This window comes from Magallana gigas, chromosome 6 (assembly GCF_963853765.1).
Source record: "Magallana gigas chromosome 6, xbMagGiga1.1, whole genome shotgun sequence".
In the NCBI taxonomy this organism is placed as follows: domain Eukaryota; kingdom Metazoa; phylum Mollusca; class Bivalvia; order Ostreida; family Ostreidae; genus Magallana; species Magallana gigas.
In genome coordinates, this window is record NC_088858.1 from 2,717,184 (window position 1) to 2,741,201 (window position 24,018).

The 24,018-nt window shown below is 32.7% G+C and overlaps 1 long non-coding RNA gene across 1 annotated transcript; it reads left to right on the forward strand.

Moving 5' to 3' along the window:
• Window positions 1-13,773: 13,773 nt before the first annotated feature.
• Window positions 13,774-17,541, forward strand: LOC136276498 (uncharacterized). Its single transcript, XR_010714972.1, has 2 exons — window positions 13,774-14,162; window positions 17,426-17,541. It is a non-coding gene; the product is annotated as an uncharacterized lncRNA (long non-coding RNA).
• The last annotated feature ends 6,477 nt before the right edge of the window (window positions 17,542-24,018 follow it).

Here is a 24,018-nt window from a genome sequence, read left to right on the forward strand (position 1 = left end):
TTGCGGTTTTTGCACATGGCCATGCAAGGTACTGTGCACTTAGGAACTTTGTTTCCAAATTCCAAAATAGGACAACCTGAAAAAGAGCATATTAACCAATAAGGTGGTATGAGAAACCTCAATGATATTACGTACTATTTATTGAAAGAAACAATAAAATAAAGTGTAATTTCATAAAGTGTCTTTTCAATTATTATATAAGTTATGCATTGGGTTAGAGTTTTCTCTACAAATCTGAATAAAAATTGAATCCCGCTAGAGATTCTAAAATTTCTACCTTTTCAAAAATATTTTATGGTATTTTTTCGGCAAAATATTGTAAAATTCGAAAATTTTAACCTGATTGAAGTACGTTAATTATAATGTACTTTAATCCACATTTATATTGACATTTATCCCATACCACCTAAGTTACAATTTATAAGCTATGTTTCAAAATTAAAAAGAAATAGATTTAAATCCAATAAATTATATTACCGTAGACTTCTACTTCACAGAGGTCAGTAAAGGCGTATCTACTGTAATCATCCGGGTAATGGATTCCAGGCAGCCTTTCGTTGTAATAGATGACATATCGACCTACCACAGAACAGAATATATCAATGTAGGGAGGGATCGTGTCTTTGTTGTAACTTCTATCTCGATAACAAATTACGCCATCGTTGTGATCTGTCGTGTTTGAAACAACGACTGTCAATCCTAGGAATTCTCTTGTAAATCCGTTGTTTGCATCTACAATATATAGACTAGAAAATTAACGTTATGAAGCAATGCATCATTAGGGCGTGTAACAACTTTGGCAAACTAAATAGATTTTATACAACTGCGTAAATAGAAACAAACTTTGAAATAATAAGACAAAATTTTATTTGATATAACAAAACTGAATCCATGTTATGAAGATCGTAAGATGTTAAAGTTTTTAAGTAAATTTATTAGTAGTGAAAATATATTATGTTCAGAGCTAAATATTGCCTACATAGAACTTGAACCGTTAAAATCTTCTTAAATAGTTATTGTTTTTTAAAAGTTAACAATGTAAAAATTTCACTCCCAAATGATAAGCATGCATTTTTATTGGTTTTAATACATTTTAAATACTCATTCAGGGGTAGTTCTATAGAATCTGAACAAAATATGGGTTTACTAGCATGTTAAGCTAGGGCGGCTAACGCAACATGTATTCAAGATAAGATTTTACATGCTATTTTTCAATAATTTACTGTAAAAAATTATTTGGTACGATGTAGATAAAAACTGTACCGGATATTTACCTAAATGAAAAAAATGAACTCAGCACTTATATTATAATTAATATTTAAATCTATCAATTGCAAGAAGCACACCGATGGTAAAGATCGGTAAAAAAAAAAATGGTGGGTTTATATTTTTTTTATTCTAGTAATGACTTAACACTACTTGAACATGTTTGGGGACAATAAGTAGTTGAATTAATTGAATTAGTGTTTCGAATTTATAAAAAAAAAAATATGACATCTTACCCCATTTCAAGTTATCGGTTCTAGAATAGACCATAATGCGTTCAATTGGTCGAGGTTTTTGTAAATCCACCCACCACATGGCGAATACTTTGTTGTCCTGTGTTGAGGTACACTGATTCCCGTTATAAGCTAGATTACTTTTTTTACCATCGACAACTCTGAAACTTGGCTGCCCTGCATTTAATGTGTGTAGCTGATAGGAAGGTCGATGGCCTGCCATGTTTACTATAAACAGTTGATAATCGGTCCATGTATTTATTCATATGTAAACCTTTTCTTAAATCTTTTTATTCTGACTACCACAATAGTAAATATTAAAGCTGTAAATTTTGCTTTGCAAAAACTACATACCAGATATATTTTGTTAACTACAAAATGGTTTTAATATCCATGTTAAGTTAACTAAAAACTTTTTAAATAAGAGATCAACTGCAGGCATAGATCCGTTTATCCTTACTGTATTGTGTAACGTTAAAAAACTGATTGGCAGCAAATGATTTTACATTCGTCATATGAGATGGAATTACTCACTTCGGTTGTAAGATTCACACGAATGACCGGTAAAACCAGGGCTACAGCCCCCAAGACATTCTCCGGAAACAACGTGACAATATCGGCAGCGGTGGGGACAGGGTTTGTCACAATCTTCACCGTATAAACCAAGAGGACAGCCTTTTAAAAAAAAATTATATATATACAAAAAACAACTATACCACAGAAGTAAATTTAGCTACTCTAGCTTCTTAAAGCCATGACAATCTAAATGTTCTTAAAGTTATAAAACTTGATTTTTATTTTAAAGATAACAATAACCAAACGTTTCCGTACTATGGTGAGGCAACTTTAAATATTTAAAAAAATTTCCTTTTTCCTAGTTTTGTTTTAATTTGCAATTATTTTAATGATAAAGGTCATTGCTTTAATTTCACCCAATTATCATTGATTTAAAAATGTTACAAAATAAACTTTAAATATTCGCATTTATTTATCTAATGCTTGTCTTCTTTCTCTCTTTTTTGTCCCTTTTACCTACGGAAAACCCTCTTGTTTTTCTACTGTTTCTTTCTATTATTATTATTAGGATCTTCCGTTTCAAACGGAAGACCCTCTTGTTATTCTACGGTTTCTTTTTCTTTATTATTCTTTTTTTCTGACTTTTTTGGAGCGCTATTTCTCAAAAACTATTTAACCGATTTCTACAAAATTTTTATGACTGATAGAGCATGATCGGTGCTAAATTTTAGAACATTTTCAAATGATGACTTTACTTCTAGATTCAGATATTGACGATTTAAAAAAAATAAGGGTCATTTTGTGCACGCAACTCCTCCAAACTAATCGAGATAGAAGCTTGAAATTTTTATGTTTTATAGATGAATGTCTGTATATTAACCCCACTGCTTCCAATTATAAAAATTGCTTACAGTACAATACCTAAATCTTCAATTACGTAATTAGGGGTTTTAATGGGTCAGAAACTCAAAACTTTAATCATTAATACCTGAAAAAAAGAGAAATATTTTGAAAAGCAATGTAGAACAAAAGTTGCTCAGAATAATGTTCTAAATAATCTGATATCTAACATTTTGTTGGTGGTGGCCCCAGTAAGGAGTTTAAGGGTCGGCCCCCAAACCACAGTTGTCAGATATATCAGAAACAGTTGACAATTTTTTAACACTTGTTGAAAAAAATTTGTTTATATTTGCGAGACCTTGTTTGATATCAAGAACAAGGGGCTGACCCCTCAAAGTAGGGGCCAGGAGGACTACACAGTCTTTTAGTTATAACTCTTTCCTGATCGATGATTTGATATCAAGGATCAAAGAACTTTTTAAACTAAATCTAATGCTGAAATCCGTTTTAAAATCTAACGATGCACTACAAAGACTTTTGGATTTTAAAATTCATTTTCCGGAAATTTTGATTCCGCAATCTTGGTTAAGAAAATAGTGTTATTTTCAAAGTTATATTAACTCGTACTTAAAAAAATTAGATAATTGTTAAATCGTACTGAAAAACATTCGGACTTGTATTTGCTAAGTCGTTTTTGAAATCGGCAAGATGTTTGTGAACTCGTACTCAAAATTTTTCGGATTTTGTTAACTCGTACTAAAAATAATTCAATTTATTTCTTTAAGTTTTAGTTACTTTTGTTTATTGGTTACAGAACTCTGCTCCTTAGAGGAAATTCTAGCTTTACTTTTGACATTAACAGAAGACCCACTCGTTGCTTTGCAACGACTTTTGCTCTAGTTCTTAATATTTTTTTTCTGCCTTTTTTAAAGCTTTATTTCTCGAAAACTATTCAGCCGATTTGCACCAAATTTTCAGGACATATAAAGCATCGAAGGGGATAAATGTTTTCATTTAAACTTTTTGATGACGTCACTTCCAGTTTAAGATATTGACGATTTAATGAAATTTTAATGGTTATTTTGTCCACGCAACTCCTTTGAAACTAATCATGATAGAAAATAAAAATTTTCACGGATAGTAGATGAAGGCTGTAGATGTACCGCATTGTTTTAAAATATGGAGAATATGCAAGGCACTGAAGCTCGCCTGAGGTCAAAAATTGGCACCAATTTTTTTCACAAATATTTTTAAACCTGTTAATATTTTGTTAAAACATGTACAGCAAAAGTTGGTTAAATTTCAACGAGCTTTTATGTAATATCAAGAAAAAGGGGCTGGCCCCTAAAATTAGTAGCCAAGAGGGCTTTAAATTCTTTTTGCAATAATTCTTTACTGAATAATTATTTGTTAAAAATTATAGAAGCAAAAATGTTCATTATACAGCTGTTTATATATTCGGAACTATACCTAAGTTATATGTTACGTAATTAGGGGTTTCAAGGGGCCAGATGTCCAAAACTCTGATCATTAATATCTAGAAAAGGAGAAATATTTTGAAAAGCATAGTAAAAGAAACTATTAGACTAATTGTTTTCAAATTTGTTCTCGAACAATTAGAGGTCTTTCCACCTTTATATTTTTAATGAGCTGCTGGATTGCTCAATAAGGTATACACAAAAGTATTATGCTTATACTATGTGTTGTACTATGAAACGGGAAAACCACAAGGACATGAATGATTTTTTAAGAGATTTTTTATTTCAAGCCATTTCTTTAAGAATTCTTTGTTGTATATCGCAAACATCAATTAAATTACTTTTCAGAATTTTTTTCCACTTACTCTGAATCAAACTGAGCCAAGTGAACATTCTTTACACCAGCATTTAAACAGAAAACCTAACAATAGAAGAGAGTGTTCTAGAGGCTAGCTGTTTTTGTACAAAATAAATGGGTTGACTGTAAAACCAAGTTCCACTTGAGTTACCACAGGACTTGATGTGATACCTAGCTGACCCAATTGAATACCTCATTGCGCAATCCAGCAAGCTATTTAAACCCTTACTATAATTCTGCATTTCAAAAGATATGTAAATTCATAAATTTACAGGTTTCTAAATGACCTTGACCTTTAAAATCTTTCAGGGGCAATAACTACTCATATCCTTTAAGTATGAATAGATTGAAGAACCCTCCAAGTGTACTAAAGACAATGGTGAAAGTTCCAAGTCTCTGTCTCTTATGGTTTCAGTGGAGTAGCGATAACAAGCATTTCCTTCTTAAAGGGCAATAACTCTGTAAGTTCTGAGAGTTTTTTAACACAGGGTCAATTGGTAACATGACTTTTAATGAGCAATTACATAAAGTTTAAATTCTCTGGAAATCCCTAATAACAAAAAAAGTGGTAAATAGAAAAAAGAAGAAGAAAAAACTTAAGAAAACAAAAGGTCTTTCACCTGAAAGGTGGAAAGACCTAAATATACTTAAAATACAATATGGGACCTAAAATTATTTTGTTGGTGGCCCCGGTAAGGAGTTGAAGGGTCGGACCCTAAAACACAGTTGACGAATATCTCTAAAACGGTGAACAATTCGTGAATACTTGTTGAACAAAATATGTTTATTTTTTCGAGACTTTTCATTTAATATAAAGAAAAAGGGGCTGCCGCCTCAAATCCGGGGCCGGAAGAGCTGCTACAAAGTCTTTTCATAATAACTTATTTAATAGCGACGATCATTATTGTCATTAATCATAAAGCAAAAATTAAGAGCTTATTAATCATATTTTTTTAAAACTGAAGTCCGTTTGAGAATCGGATAGTGCATTACAGATATATAGGGTTTTAAAAATTGATTTTTCCGGAAATTTTGATTCCACATTCTTGGTTACGAAAATAGTTTAATGTTCAGAATTAAATTACTCGTACCTAAAAATTATTCAATAATTATTAAATCGTACTTTGACACAAACTCAAAAAGGTTTCTGTTAATTCGTACTTAGTCATTCGTATTTTGTTAACTCGTACCAAGAAAAAATCGATTTCATTCTTTTGTCTTAGTTACTTATGCTTATTGGTTTTAAAACTCTGCTTCTTACAGGTACTTCTAGCTTTACTTTCGACATTAACGGAAGACCCGTTCTAGTTTGTTTTTTTTTTTTTTTTGTTTTTTTTTTTTGTATTCCAAATAAAAATCGCCAAACGACATTACTTTCTGTCATTTTGACTCGATTGCAAATAAAATAGTCATTTATTGTTGTCGATACAATGCATTATATTCTGTCCCAGGTTTCTGCATCCACCGCTTATTGTTTAATTATATATGTCGATAATCATAATAACCTTTGTGCCCAAAATTTACTAGAGTGGAAAACTTCCTAATTCTCTTTTGTGAGACGCCAAATCTATAACCTTTAGTTTTTATTATCTGCCAAAATAACTTGACTTTTTTCCCGCAATCAATGCTGAGGATTTTCGACATATCTTCAACACTAATTGATTTTAAATGTAAAAACTTTAAATAATTTTTTATAATTGTTCAACGCCTTGGTATAATCGTAAGGTAATAAAAGAACTCAAACAGATTGAACATTAGAAAGATAGCTCATTCCTTAGATGAAAAATGACAATAACAAATTATCAACAGCCTCAAAAATCCATATAGCGAAATACAAATTCAGAGCAAATAGGGACTATCTAAAAAGATGGAGGTGGAATCAGGTGCATATGAGGAGTAAGCATCCCCTGCCGACCGGTCGCATCCGCCGTGTGCTCATTTTCATGATCATGAAAAACGGAAGAAACCGTAGTAAGTCTGGTGTTGTATAGCGGTTTTCCCCATAGTAGCTTTTCCCCCCGATAAACCTACTATATGGTAGCCTTTCCCCCGGGGGAAAAAGCTACTATAAAATAGCTTCTCCCCCGTAGTAGGTTTTCTCCCTCACGTTATTGGTTCAGATTTTATTTTATTTCCAGTAAGGATAAAAAATCACTGTTTTTTTCACTCCCATGATGCATATATCTGCATTCATCTGTACAGGTTAAGTTTCGTTTTGCCGATTTATTTTTTTCTTTACAGACAATGCTGAAAATTGAACGTGTGTGTAATTGAATTACACATAGAACTTTTAGGTAATTAATTGAAAAAAGTACTTGGTTTTTTCAAGATATACACATATGCATAATTCTGTGTTCTGAAATTGTAAATGAAAATGTTTCAAGAATTTTTTTATAAATCAATCAGTCCCTCTGTCTCTTTGTGCAAACTATATCAAGGCTAAACCTCTATTTTAGAGAAATTTTGTTTCCTATGTTTCAGAGCCCGATGTTTAAAATCCTATTGTATAATGATTATATTGCATAATCTTAAGGGTCCAATATCTCATAAACTAAAGATGACCATATTACTATATTTTCACAGTGGCAGTGGTTTATCAAACATGTGTTAGTTTTTATGAATACCCTTGTTTCATTGTTCGAAGAAATAATATGGTACACAAGTAAATCTTTATTGCAAAAAAATGAAATAAATGGTATGATGAGAGTTTTAGGTAAGTGAGTCATATATCTTGTTTTATATGGCATTTTTCAAAATAAATCACGTTGTACAAAAAAATGTGGAAAGTAAGCACGCAGTGAAAGATATTACACATGTATATGCATATGGTTAGTTCAGGCTCCATTTCACATTTTCAAAGTAACCAGCGAAGATAACGACTTTGTTTTGGTTGTGAAGCCATTTCATTTTTTTTTTTAAATGTTCAAATCATAATCAACTCGTCAGTATGCTTGTATCTTAAGGACGTTGTTTACTCAGGTTTTGAGTTATCAAATTCAGATTGTTATAAAGTTTAATGTCATTAGTAAAATTTGTTCTAAACACAAAAAGTATTTATGGAATGAATTATTATGGACATAACATTCGATATTTTTACTATTTTAAGGAATTAGGTTCAAATAAAGTTATAATTTTTGCAAAAGAGATAAATTTGGACAACATTTTTCAGATTTTATTTTTACTGAAATATTTTTGTTCGTACTATAATATTTAAAGTTCAGATGTTATTTGCTAGTCAACATAATTCTGTATATTTTCTGTTGGTTTTATCTCACTTTTTTATTTAGATAATCGTATGGCACGCACTACAAAAGTATTGAGATATGTGTAAAAATGATAAAAGACATCATATCTCAAAGTGTTTATTATTGACCTCATATAAATTTTATGCCAGCAGACTAAGGTAATATGTTTAGTTTAATAATATGAATGTTTTAGTATTATCATCATTCAGTTCTTTGTTACATTGAATCAAAAATGGGTAGGGATTCGAAAACTGAGAAAGGTAATTCGGACAGGACTATTCATAAAAAAAAAATTGAATGAAAACTTTAATGCTTTGTACATGTTTCTATTTAGTGTCTCTGCCATTCATAAACTGTATTTCATTTTTAAAAGAGTTAAGCAATTTGTATTTTTTTTTACAATCAAAAAATATTTTTAGGGATTTTTCTTATTTCCAAAAAGTATTCAATGACCATTTACTCAAAAGGTAGGTCAATGACCTTCTCTTTTGAAAGTGAAAAATAACACTACTGTGAAAGGTCGATAACACACAATAGATATTTTTTTTTCATTATCATCAGTGGAATTTTTTTTTCATTCTGAGTAAACGTAATCCTTAAGGGGGGTGTGCGGCCATCTTGTACATTGAAGGATAAGAATGTAAACATTTCTTAAACTGGTTTTTCTTCCCGAAACTGGCCAAAAATGTTGCCAAAAGATATAAAAGCAATACATATGTAGTCCTACATGTCATTTTGTTTAAAATGTATGCATACAAGAACAGGACTATGCCTTTTTAATCACTCAGAACAGCTGTCGAACTGCGCAGCTACAGACTTATTTTGAAGATTTAAAAATCTGAAAAAATATGAGGGGGTTTGTTGATGTCCTCTCTACAACCATTTGTTCAAGAAATGTTTACATTCTTATCCTTCAATGTACAAGATGGCCGCACATCCCCTCAATGAAACACTGTACTTAACACTGTACTTTCCAACAACTTGTTTGTTAGTAGCTTACCTCGTTTCAGAAATTGTTCGTATGCAGAGCATGTTCCTGCATAACAAACAAGCTGCGAGACATAAACCCGAGATAAGGATGGTATCATCAATATTAGCAAAAAAAAAATTTATAATTTCATTTCATTTATAAAGTTTGATTGAAAAGTAACATATTTATGATAAAAAATATTTTTAAGCTGAGGATCGGAGAAATACGTGTAAAAACGCGTTTTAAACAAAAATAATATGACAACTGGAATATCCATTAAATGACGAAACAAGAAAAACTGATATCCAGGCACAGATACTTTAAAAATCCTCGATAATTGTAGACCGTTTATATGTGTATGTTATAGCATCGCACATGTGCAAACCACACACTGTGGCAGATCGAGCAATATCAATGATCGCGTAGATTTTAGAAACGGGGCGTTTTTGTAGAAACCGATGAAAATGATGTTACGTTGTTACTTTCTTGGATTTACTATCATTTAGCTTTTCTGTTGGATGTAGTGCCGCAGGGGTTTTCAAAAAGATGCAAACGCTATGCACTATGTATGAACGACACACGTGTTAGATGTGCATGCGATGTAGGGCAGCACTTTCTGTGCAAAATGATACGGATACCTTGGATTTTTTTAAAGAATTAATATATTTTGTATTTTGTTTATTGTTGTTTCCTTGCATATTCTTCAATACAAACATTTTACTACAATGTGTGGTTTATGCATGTAGAAGTCCGTGCCACCTGAATGTCTCGATCGGAAAGCAACCGACCGTAACTTTCTCGCCCGGTATATATACCCCAGTGGCAGTAGAGGAGCGATCGAAACTAACATGGCGATCAAATGCTTTATGAATTAATGTCAGCTTTAAAATATGCTTTAGTTTATCTTTTAAGAAAAGATGACGAAACAATGTCGAGAACAATAAAAAAAAAACCACAAACAATAGGTCTTCTCGACCAAAAGTCGAATACACCTAAATCGATTCCGGAGATTTTACATAGCAAACAATGTGAAAAAAAAACGGATGATAACTGTATAATGTTTGAAGTTTCGAGAGTTTTCGAATGTATAAATGATGTCAAATTTTCCCCATTTGTGTTTATTCAGAAAATAAAAAAAAGTGATGGAAACAATAACCTGTTATGGACTATAAATAGTTACCAGTATCACTACTGCATAAAATCAATCTATCATGCTTCAAAGTCTTTCAACATTATAACTAGTTAATGTAGACCAGTATAAACGTTTATCATTAATATCTTATCAAAAATGAGTAATTTTTTTTACCGTACACCTCCACCTCACAAAGATAAACTTGAGCTTGATTAGTGTAGCCGTATTTGTTCTTCAGATTTCCTTCCCTGGTGTTGTAGTAGATCACATAACGACCTTGAACGTCACATTTTATGGTCATTTTGTAGGGAATGGTAGACAAAGTATGATTTGTCTCATGATAGCATAAAAATCCGTCTTCTTTCATCGTTGTATTTGATACGTAGACCGAAAAACCAAGGAATCTGCTTGCAAAGATGGTGTTTGCTTTGGTATGACAAAAGAAATTTTAAAAAAAAATTAAAAATTTCATCTATAATAAACCTTTTACGATTATATAATTAGATTTTTCAGACATCTATTTCCAATGGCACTGTTAACGATCTACAAAAGGTGGTCAGTTACAAAATATGACATATATATAAATATATATATATTATATATAATAAAATCACAAATTGATCCTATTTACCGCAAACATTTTCGCCAATCCTGGCTCTTAATACAATACAATATACAATTCATGTAATACAATTATATGTATAATTTGTACATAACTGCCTGAAGAGCCAGGAATGGCGAAAACGTTTGCAGTAAATGGGATCAATTTGTGATTTTATTCTGGATATTTATTATTTTTAGATTATTTAAAACTGTGCCAATTTATTTTTTGTTGTATTGGGAAATTATATATATATATATATATATATATATATATATATATATATATATATATATATATATAAGTTCTATTTATTTTGTTCAATAATTCAACGAAGAAAATATGTGTTTACTTGATAGTTGCATTTTGCCGTCTATTTATTGTTTTATTTATTTATATATCTTTTCAAAGCTATGATTTTTTTTTAAAAAAGCACTTTTGAATTATTTCAACTAGTTCTTGATGCCGAGTTTAAGACTTTATGTTATCTAAACAAATATAATGGCATTATCTTTAATCTTTAATTCATATTTCACGTATTTAAAAATATTTTACGGTTTGAAAACCAAATCGGTTTGCAGTCGTATTTTTGACGTAGGCGTCAATTTATTTCTTGTTTTTTACTTTTTGTTTGAAAGTTTGCACCGAAACTGTATACCACATTAGGTTATACATATGTTGCATACTATAAATAATAGACTTGTTAAGAACTCACCAAAATTCTCTCCATCCGTTAGGTGATGTATGACTATTGTATTTATACTTTGTATGGCCTCTAAATCAACCAACCACGTGACATTTATTGACGCGAACGATACTGCGCACCGGTTTTTTGTTGTCCAGAAATCTGAAGATCTGAAGAGTCCGTCCACAGCATTATCGGATGAAAACAGATCAAATGTCTGCCAAGTCGGTCTTTTAAACGCCAGATTGTCTTTAACAATAAAAAGTAAAATAAAATAGCTACAAAAATTAATTTCATTTTTTATTGTTTGTAGTTATTTAAAATAATCATAAAGAAACAAGGATTAAGTTCTTTAAATATTCCCAATCCTGAATTCTGCTAGTTGTATCTACAATTTCACAAAGCTGAATGAACTGTTTGCAAAAAAATTAAATGATAAGACTAATTTCTACTGCTATGAATTTTTCTCTATCTTTTTGCTTAATACAATCTATGATAGGATGTTTTTGTACTTACAGCCGAATGTAATGCTCAGCGTCGGGATAACCAAAGTCACCACAACAATTATGAACCGTATCATCTTCTTTAAAAACTGATTTGACTAAACAAAATAATATTCTCTTATATGCAGTATTATTTCGTTTCGTTTGTACCCTCTTACATGAATAAGTTATTGAAAAGGTACATTTTAAATTTGTTTTTCTGCAATACCTTAAAAAACAAACTTGTTTATTTGCACTCTTTTCTAAAGGAGACATATTTAAACAGTCCGTCGCCAAATTATTGAATTATGATCGAATATTATATAAGATCAAATAAATTAAAGATTGTAAACAATTTTAATATCATTTTTAATACATTTTAAGATAAAGGTATGCACTTTTAATCAAATTCAAAATAATGCATTCTACTTGTTTTTTGCTTTTACTATATATTGAATTGATTCATTTCGCGGAAGAAGTTCCGCATATCCTTTCACAAATGTGTAGATCTAATCCAAAATGTTCTATCCGTAGCGCTCGGGCATGTTACTCATACGGCTTTAACAAGATATATTTATTGTTCGCATTGGAAATCTGCGACATTCAATTCCTATGAATACTTTTGGCCTATCCATGCGCCATGAGCAGTTATATAAACGTCATCATGCGTTTTGAGTATATTTATTATTTTAAGATTAAATGAGACTTTCAAACTTACAAAACAAATTTTATATGTTTTTAAGAAATATAATCGTAAAATCATCGACTTGCTAATTAAAAAGATTTTTTTCTATAAAGTTTCTGACACTATATTTTAGTCGCGGAAGCGAACAAATTAAATATTGTTAAAATGGCTGTTCCATGTACGTTTCATATTCCTGATTAAGAGTGTACATAAAAGCTTTAAAACGATGAAACACAAATACTTCATGTAAATCAGCTAATAATAATGATTATGGATCGGCCTTCAAATGTTTTATTTGCATTTTTTTAAACAGGAGACATGTTTAAACAGCCTGTCGTCAAATTATCGCATTATGATGGAATATCATATAAGTTCATATAAATTAAAGATTAAAAACGATTTTTAATATAATTTTTCATACATTTTAGAGAAAGGTATGCACTTTTATTCAAATTCAAAATAATGACTTCCATTACTTAATAAAGTTTCTGAAAATATATTTTAGTCGCGGAAGCGAACAAAATAAATAACGTTAAAATGGCTGTTTCATGTATGTTTCATAATTCTGATTAAGAGTGTACATAAAAGCTTTAAAACGATGAAACACAAATACTTCGTGCAAATCAGCTAATAATCCGACTTAACTCGATACGAGTTAAGTCATGTTATGGAAATGAATAGATTAACCATTTCACTCATATCTACAACGAAAGAAAGATAACTCCTCAATATGAGGTTCTCGTAACTTTTCGCACGGCCCCTTTTGGGGTCCTTATATTACGCATGCGCAGTAGTGTATCGACCTTTCTCAGCTTCAACCTGGAAAAAATTCAATGCATTGTTTATCACGACTGACTTAATCGCTCGATTAATCATCGTTGGATAGTAATCGGGTAATCTTGTGTAATTCAATCAATTGTCCAAGTTGCGGTAAGTATTCACTTCCATTTATTTTTTTAAAGGGTTTTAAAACTTTGCAATACAAGATAATTTTCTTATTTCGTCTGCTTCTCTCTTTAAGGCGGCCATGATTGTTACATTATATAGTCATTACGATGTAGGTTTATTTCAAGTCAAATTGCGGGCCATCAACGGCTATAACTTGGTTAATAAAAAGTTTAGTCATCATCATTAAAATATAATATTCCATTGTAAAATTTTAATTTACAATAAATTTTAAAATATTTAAATTCAAGTAGGCCTTTTTTATAGTGCTGACCTAGGACTACGGTTGCATATATAGTATATACTAGTATCATATAGCATTAATACGTAACGTTAACAGATACAATAAATTTATTGTTTACTTACGGTATAACTTTATAGCCATATTATAACGTTTATGATACATTAATTTTCATTGATATTTCTTTATAACTTTGTATCTAAGTTACTCAGCTTTGCTAACTTCCTAGAAAATGTTGAGGTCTAAAAGAAAGAGCAAGTCACCGTACGCCAGGCCAAATGCACATCCGGCTCTCAGGGCCCTTAATCCGGCAACCACAGCCACCCAAACCCAAGCAGGCCCGAGCAGGCCCACGCAGGCAGCGGTCCAGTTTGTGTCCACTCAAAATCAAGAGCATCAGCTACCAGTCGATGATCCCACAACCAGTGAGCAGACTGCAGTACCGCTACCTTCCATAGCGCCATCAATCCCTCTGTCAACTTCAGGTGAAAACCCTTTAATAAGCATTTCTGATGAGCTTGGGGTTCATGTCCCTCAAACCATCAAAGATAAAATATGGTCAAAACAATACATTGATCTGTCAAAAATCATCAATTCAGAAACAGTTGATACATCCGCTCAGGATTCGCACAAATTTTCCATAGTTGAGGGTCAGTTAGTTATTGAACCAAAAACTAAAACAAACAAAATTACATCAATTAACACCTGGCTTGATGCGTTTTTGATTTTCTCAAGCATATACCTGGCTAGACACCCATCAGACATACAGGGTATCTTGAAATATATCCACACAATACGTTTAGGATATAGCCGTAATATAAATGGCAATTGGATCGAATACGACAGACAGTTTCGTCTCAAAATGTCAAAAAACACATCAATTTCATTTGGCTCTATCGATGCGGAGTTATGGTTATTGTATATGCAGGCTCAAGTTCAACAAGCTCCACAACAGTCAAAATCGTCACTCAAATGTTTTGATTATAACTTTAAAGGTTCCTGTCCCAAACCCCAGTGTTCATTCCAGCATATATGCATGCATTGCAACAAGTCACACCCACGCATGCATTGTTGGTCCTATCAGTCGACCCAGACCCAAGTCATCAGATCCCCCCCTCCAAATCCAGCACATCAAAATTTCGCCCCGCAAAATTACACCAATTTTCGTCCCTTACGCCCAAGGCATTATCAGCTACCAAGACCAAGATTTCATGCACCTAGGTTCAACCCCAATTAAGATCTCCGTTTTAGAGCAATACCTCGCTACATATCCTGATATTCAGAATGCTCAATTTTTAGTAAATGGTTTCAAATCCGGCTTTTACTTGAATTACATAGGCCCAAGAGCCTACTTACAATCCAAAAATATGAAGTCCGCGAGTGAACATGCTGATCAACTTTTGGCTATCATTGAGAAAGAAATAACGTTAGGAAGGATGTCAGGCCCCTTTTCCCAACCCCCATTTCCCAACATTAGGTGTAACCCTGTTGGGGTCCTGCCCAAGAAAGATGGAGGCTACAGGTTAATTTCAAATTTGTCAGCGCCCATTGGCAATAGCGTCAACGAGCATATTGATCCAATTCTGTGCTCAGTGTCTTACGCTTCTTTTGATCAAGCCATTTCTATGATCCAAGAGAATGGTAAAGGGGCATTGCTTTGTAAAATGGATTTGTCTAGCGCATTCAGACTTTTACCTATTCACCCTTCAGATTTTCCACTGTTAGGAATATGTTTTCAAGAAAAATACTATTTTGATAGATGCATGCCCTTTGGTTGTTCCATAGCTTGTTCATCTTTTGAAAAATTCTCATCATTTTTGCATTGGCTCGTAGCACAAAAGTCTCAAAATTATAATATCATCCATTATCTTGATGATTTTTTGTTTGTTGGCGAGCAAAATACATTACAATGTTCAAAGCTCGCTGAAATGTTCATGTTAACTTGCAGTGAGTTGGGCGTCCCAATAAACGACAAGAAAACTGAGGGCCCATGTACTCGTCTATCTTTCTTAGGACTAGGTATTGATACCATAGATAAGGTCATTTTTATTCCTGACAATAAGGTTGCAGAACTTAGGTCCAAGCTTTCATCAATTACTTCTTCTAAAAAAGTCACTAAAAAAGTCACCCTGAAAGAAATGGAATCACTTTGTGGTTCGCTTAACTTTTTCGCCAAAGCCATCCCTGGTAGCAGGGCTTTTAACCGCAGGTTTTATAACACAACAATTGGTATTAGGAAACATTACCACCTGATCAAGGTTATACAAGCAGTTAAAGAGGATGCTAGGATCTGGCTCACATTTCTTGACCAATACAATGGGCGTTCACCATTCCCAGAACTATACTGGTCTGATAATGAAACCCTAAACCTCTTTACCGATAGTTGTGGTTCCTACGGTGGAGGTGCGATTTTCCAGAATCACTGGGTTGTCATATCCTGGCCAGAGTCTTGGGGTCCAGATATAAGAAGAGATATTACATTTTTAGAATTAGTGCCTATTCTTGTGGCCATGTGGATTTGGGCAGATCAATTTACAGCTAAGAAATTGCTAATAAACACTGACAACATAGCTCTGGTCGATATATTGAATGCCAAGTCTAGTAAGTCTCAACGTGTCATGACTCTTGTAAGACCATTGGTATTATTATGTATGAAAAATAACATTCAGATTAAAACTAGGCATATCCCAGGTTACCAAAATTCCATTGCAGATTCAATTTCTCGATTTCAGTGGGAAAGATTCAGATCCCTGGCTCCGCAGGCAGACAAGACTCCAGCCCGTTTACCTCCGGAATTGTTGTCCCTCTTAGACCCCATGTAGAATGTTTACTTGAAGCAGCAATATCCAAAAATACTGCGGCCACGTATCAAAAAGGCATAAATTCCTTTGAAACTTTTTGTACCAAACACAATTTTATCTTTTGTTGGCCTCCACCACTGGACCACATAATCAACTACATCGCATACCTGCATGCAAATAAAGTGTCCTATTCAACAACGAGATGTTATTTGAGCGGTATTAGTTACAAGCTTCAGTTAGAGGGTCAAATTGACAACACTAAAACTTTTATAGTTAAAAAAATGTTAGAAGGTTTCCGTCGGTTAAATCCAGGGAAGGATGTACGGTCCCCAATTTCCCTATCTTGTCTCAATAAATTAGTTTCTATACTACCTACGGTGTGCACAAGCTTGTATGAAGCTGTTATGTTTTCAGCAGCCTTTCATTTAGCATTTTTTGCATTATTGCGCATTAGCGAATTTACTTTCACTAGTAATGACGCACCAGCCTTATTATTTCACGACGTGACCATTAATGAAACACACATTGGTCTGTATATTAAAGGTTCAAAAACAGACCAATACAATAGGGGTACTAAGCTACAGATTGAAATAAATTCTCAAACCCAGTCTTTATTCAAGCACATCGGTGAATTTTTGGCAGTTAGACCACAAATACAAGGCCTATTTTTCTGTCATTTCAACCACAAACCTCTTACTAAATATCAATACACATCCGTACTACATAAGTCTGTCAAATTTATTGGCCTTGACACAACAACTTTCAAATCCCACTCATTTAGAATAGGTGGAGCTACACATTTGTACTTACACGGGCATTCGGAGGAGGACATTAAGTCAAAAGGCAGATGGAAATCTAACGCGTTTTGTTCATATATCAGATTGTAAAGCATAATTTTATGTGTGTTCATAACAGCCTCGTATTATTATTCAATACTAAGTTTTCAGGTCCCAACACCACGGTCTGGATCATTGGTTCGTCAATTATCAAACATGCATCCCATCACGCTGTCCAACAATTTGGAAACTTACACCTAGACCTTCAGAAACATAATATCACAGTATATTGGCATGGAAAGAGTGGTATGGTCTGGGAGGATGTAGAGCCCACAATTACAAATATTGAACAAAGAGGCCACCCAGATTGGGTAATGTTACATTGCGGGGGCAATAGTATTGGGACCATGCCCTTGCTAAGACTGCAAAAATTCATGAAATTAACCGTTGTTAACCTACAAACAATTCTGCCGAATACAAGATTCATATGGTCCCAGATACTCCCACGAAATTACTACAGACATATGTTATCAAATATTGCCGGTGAGACCGCTCGAAAAAGAATTAACAAATCATTAGCCCCATTTATTGTCAAGCGTAAGGGCGCCTGCTTAAAGTACCCTGATCTACAACAATGTTCACCAAAATATTACCGTGATGGTGTACATTTGTCTGAAACTGCTCAGAATACATTTTTGAAAACCATACGTGCTGGCCTCCTAAACATACTACATAATAATGTTAAAGTTTATGCTAAATCCCACGCCGAGTAATTCAGCAGTCTTATTGTCATGGCATTGTGCAAAATTTTGACCGCTTGTGGCGGATGTCTTCATGCATCATATCATAGTTTTTATATACATGAAGACATATGGCCGAATTTTGCTTAAGCCTGCCCCGGATTCTGTTTACTTCCAGGTCCGTGGCCAATAATCGGGCTTACTTTAATTGACACTTTGTTTCATTCAGACATTGATTGACAGTGAGTCATTGAATACACTGAGTAATTGAATAATTCTATTGATACATTGCAGTGGGTTGATTGTCATCATTGAATACATTGAGTAATCAATTAAATTGATACATTGATTGTCATATTGAGACATTCACTAAAGCAAAACATTGATTATACTTTATTGATTTGCATATTGATTGATTGATTGATTGAAATATTGTTTGAATTATTGATTGATTGATTTTATTGATTGATTCATCTTGATTGATTGATTGTTTGGTTCATTGAAGATCTAACATCATAACTACCCAAAAGTCGATGTTGATCATTTAACTTACTCTATTGCTATATTTGCAATATTTTGCATACATTTGAATAGTTTATGATGTACTGATATATTAAAATAAAGCCATGACATAGACTGCCAATACGGTGTTGTTAATCTATTCTATTGAAATAATCCGACTTAACTCGATACGAGTTAAGTCATGTTATGGAAATGAATAGATTAACCATTTCACTCATATCTACAACGAAAGAAAGATAACTCCTCAATATGAGGTTCTCGTAACTTTTCGCACGGCCCCTTTTGGGGTCCTTATATTACGCATGCGCAGTAGTGTATCGACCTTTCTCAGCTTCAACCTGGAAAAAATTCAATCCCTCCCCCTCCCACCCTATCTTGTAAGGTTATATATTCCATATTTTTCGTGTTTCTGTCTTCTTTTTCTGTATTTCAGATTCGTAATTCCTTGAAGTAGTACTTTCATCACATCCATAGATAAGCGTCATGGCTTTACAACGACACGTGTGGCGTGCAGCTGTCATCAGTCTAACGAATTTTGCTTAAGCCTGCCCCGGATTCTGTTTACTTCCAGGTCCGTGGCCAATAATCGGGCTTACTTTAATTGACACTTTGTTTCATTCAGACATTGATTGACAGTGAGTCATTGAATACACTGAGTAATTGAATAATTCTATTGATACATTGCAGTGGGTTGATTGTCATCATTGAATACATTGAGTAATCAATTAAATTGATACATTGATTGTCATATTGAGACATTCACTAAAGCAAAACATTGATTATACTTTATTGATTTGCATATTGATTGATTGATTGATTGAAATATTGTTTGAATTATTGATTGATTGATTTTATTGATTGATTCATCTTGATTGATTGATTGTTTGGTTCATTGAAGATCTAACATCATAACTACCCAAAAGTCGATGTTGATCATTTAACTTACTCTATTGCTATATTTGCAATATTTTGCATACATTTGAATAGTTTATGATGTACTGATATATTAAAATAAAGCCATGACATAGACTGCCAATACGGTGTTGTTAATCTATTCTATTGAAATAATGATGATTATGGATTGGCCTTAAAATGTTTTTCCTACGGATATTTCAAAAATAGTTATTAACTTCTTAACAATTGTTTGTCAGTTGTGTGTCTAGAATCGTATGGACTGTGTTAGATATTAAATAAGCTGCTTCTGTAAAGAAGGGCTTCAGTTGTGACTAGTCTCATTCATCTTTGTCTTTATTTTGTTCTGTCTTGTTTAGTTTAATATACGGAAGATATCACTCTTGTAAGAACTTTTTGATATCACACTGCGTATTCTTAGGCCACGTCATAATTAAACACTTTTACTTTACATTTGTTTAAAAACACATGGAAACAAAATTTTTTCTACATTATTGTTGAACAAATCGACACACCTACAAATCAAATTATGCAAATAAAGCCAAACAATGTTTCATTATATGAATAACTACATCAGTTTTATTAATTTCTTGTACCCAATCTTTAGTGCCCTAACTTTTCTCTGGATGAATGATCTGCTAATTATCAGATCACTTAGAACAACGCTGCATTTTAAAACACTACATTATCAGTTGCAGTCGCAAGTACGACATTAAAATGTGACACATTCAAAACTGGCAAAAAAAGACAAATTGGTAACTTATGTCCGAAGCGATTCAAATTCAACATTCAAAATAAGAGCGGCCTCAATCTTCGATTTGCAATTGGATTGGTTAGATTGAAAACTTTACAAAATAATAAATCTTGAAAAGTTTAAAGTTATAATTGTAAACATTAATTAAGTTTTTTAAATTTCTTTTCATGAAAGCAATATAAGATAGAAGTAGCTCATGAAAATGTGATTCTAATATATCAGATTTTAATTTTAAATAAACAAACAACGGAAAGGAGATAAATGTTCAGTCTCAAAAACCTTTATGTCAAGATCAAGAACAATTGATAGTTAGTTGACAGAACGAGATATGTTTTGTCAATAGATCCTTTTGCAAAATAATTTTTAATAATTTTTTCCAATCTTATACCGATTTTAGGTAGTCCGAAAAAATTCAGACTTGTTAAATCATTCCTCTTAGATACGTTTCAGTGATTTAACAACATCCCAGGTGGCTTCACCTCAGAGAATTCGTTCTAGAATATTTTCACGGCGGATGCGACCGGTCAGCAGAGGATGCTCACTCCTCCTAGGCACCTGATCCTACCTCTATCTATTTGGAGGCCCGTGTTGCTTTGCTTTGAATTTGTATTTCGTTTTATTGTTGAGATGGTTCACGGTTTGTTATTGTCATTTTTTCATTCTACAAATTTAAACAAACAGCACTCTTAAACATATAGTTGAAAAACAAGTCCATAAAATAGTAATTTAAATACATAAGAGTTCAAAGAGAACGTTTTATTCTTATATAAAAGAATCAAAGATCTGGTGAGAAGGACCAAAACAGAGTGATGATGGTGTACCTCAGTGTCTTCCTGACTTTGATAGCTAATTTGTTGTGTTACTTGGACGCGTGTAAGTGCTTATTTTTTTTTTAATTATCACAACTTTTCTGAATAAAACTTCTCTTATATGGTTGACAATCATTTGTTGTTTGCCCTTTTTTTCTAACTACGAAAGTTAGTATCTTTTTAAAGATAACCTGGCTTTAAACAAACCAACCTGGCAGAAACAGGATTTTATTTCATCTGAGAATGCTGTTGACGGGCTGTTCACAAATCTCTCGTTAAGCAAAATCGATGATCACTGTGCGAAGTCTTTACCATCAACGGATATCACGTGGCTGGTTGATTTAGAGGCATTGCATAGTATTAGTGAGATAGTTATACATCATGAATGGAATGGGGAGTATTTTGGTAAGTTCTCTACACATGTTCTCATTTGATTGAAGCAATATCACTTAGAGTGTGCATAATTGATGTAAAATGTGTATATATTGTATCCATTCTGCTAACAAATGTATCCATTTTGCTGACAAGTCGCTTTTATTTTCTCTTATTGCATTTAATGACGGTATTGTATACCGTTAAAAATTCAAGGGTCAGTAATGAATACGTCACAGTTCTTCGACCTTTCTTCGGACAAAAGAACTTGTTTTGTCATATAAAGGTTTGGTTTTATAGGCGCGTAAATTCTAAAGTGCTAAAAATTTCACCCGTTCTATATAGATACATATTGTAAAAATAAATCATGATAAGAGAATGTTTATATTGCGTAATATGATCATAGATGATTGATGCATAGAAAAAGGTACAACTACTGCATGTATAACGTTAAGTGCATTCTCTCTACAATGTCACAGTACATAGCTCAAAAGTATACTTCCTTGCAGATCATATCGATACGAAATATATTTTTTCACATGATAATAAAGGATTATAAATATAGCCACCTCATGTTTATTATAACGTATTGTGTGTTATATATCATGAAAAAGATGTGAACTTTAATACCCTGATTAGGTACAAGAAATCAATTATGCAGATATATTTTTCACATTAGGTGTTGGCACATTTTTACTAGCAGCATGTACACAGTGCTTCATTTTATTATCTTTCTATTATACAAACAGCTTACACATTCGAAGCCAGCGTATTCTTGGGTTTCTCCTTGTACATATCAAATACAACAATCAAAGAAGATGGAATCTTGTGTTTCCACGATACAACCTATAATGCATCAAACATTACTTCAACCATAACCTTGAATTGTGAAGTTCAAGGCCGCTACGTGATCTACTATAACACCAGGGAAGGGAATCTGTCCGAAAAAGCTAACTACTCTAAAAAGGCTGAAGTAAACCTTTGTGAAGTGGAAGTTTACGGTAAATATTTAATTTTAAAAACAGTAACGTCTTTATATGATAAAAATCTTATTCACCCCACCCATTTGAAAAAAAGGGTAAACTTTCTTGCAATTATTTCCATATTTTGACGTTAGATAGACGGAAGTTTATCCACTAATTAAGTAATAAATAGATACGCAGACTACGTTTTGATGATAATTGTACATTGAGAATTGAATGCTGTTTTGGACGAATTAACTTTTAGTTGCAGAAATACTATAAGGATTTAATTTAATATCTATCTATAATTATGTAATACGAGAATAACATAACTCAGGACAGTTTACGCTTTTTATTAAATTGGCTGCGGTCCAAAAAGTGTAAACTTCCCAAATTAATATTATATATAATAGATGGATTCGTATCACTCAAGGAATGTATAGAGAAAGTCTTTGAAAGTCCTTTTCTCAAAAACTATTTGGCAAGAAAAGCTCAAAATGTGTAGAAGCATTCTCGAGAATTCTAAATTCAAGTTTGTTCAAATCTAGTCCTCGGGGGCAGGGTTTGGCCACAATGGGGATGAATTTTTACATTTAAATATAGAGAAAAAATCTTTAAAAAACTCAAAATCATTGGGCCAGAAAGCTTCAATTTGTGTGGAAGTATCCTCAGGTAGTGTAGATTCAAGTTTGATCAAATCATGACCCACCCCCCCCCCACCCCCCCCCCCCCCCCCCCGGTATGGTGGGACAACAATGGGGTCTGTTAAATTTTACATGTGAAGATAAAGAGAAAAATCTTTTGGAAAAGCATTCAGTCGAAAAAAAACTGAAACTTTGTGATGGCACAGATTTTGCGGATTGAAGTTTGATCATTGTTTCCCTAAAGAAAAGTGGCGCCACAAAAAGGGGAGATAATTTCAGATTTGTTTTACCATTTGGTTTGGTCTACTATACTTAATTGTAAAGATATTTTGAATTTGATACTAGAATGCTTATTCAATCAGAGGTATGGCTAGTGTTGCTCAGGTGAGCGATGTGGCCCTTGGGTCTCTTGTTGCATTTAAATTTAAAATACTGTTGAATAAATTTGCAATTCGTTCATTTGGTTTTCAGACAGCAAAGCTACTTAATGAGTATTTTAGTTATGTGATCATGTTAAAATCACATTTTTTTTTTCAACTTTGTAATCAAACACTAGAAGATCGAATTTATTCTAATTTTTTGTTTGTTTTGGTTTTTTTTTTGGGGGGGTGGGGGGTTTTGTCTTTTTTTTCTTTTCTTTTTTTTTTTCTTTTTTTTTTTAATTCAACAATATATTTTCTTTTAATAAGGCTGTCCTCTTGGATTCTACGGTTCGAATTGTAATCTTCCATGCCGCGGTAACTGCACACATTGTAACTACTCAACTGGAAAATGCCTTGGAGGTTGTCATCCGGGGTTCGAAGGAACTTTTTGTGAAAAATATAAGCGAAGTAAGCTACATCGTATAGACCTATTCAATATTGTTTTCTCTGGACAATCAAATAAATTCTAAACTTTTGTAATTGCAAAATTGTTTCAATTATTAAAATTTCCAAAACAAAACAATTATCAAGAATTACTTACCGAACAATCGATCTCTTTTTTAAGTTAGAATGATGTTTGTTTTGTTTGCTTTGTTTCTTAGTAGCTAGCTAGTAACATTGGGTAAT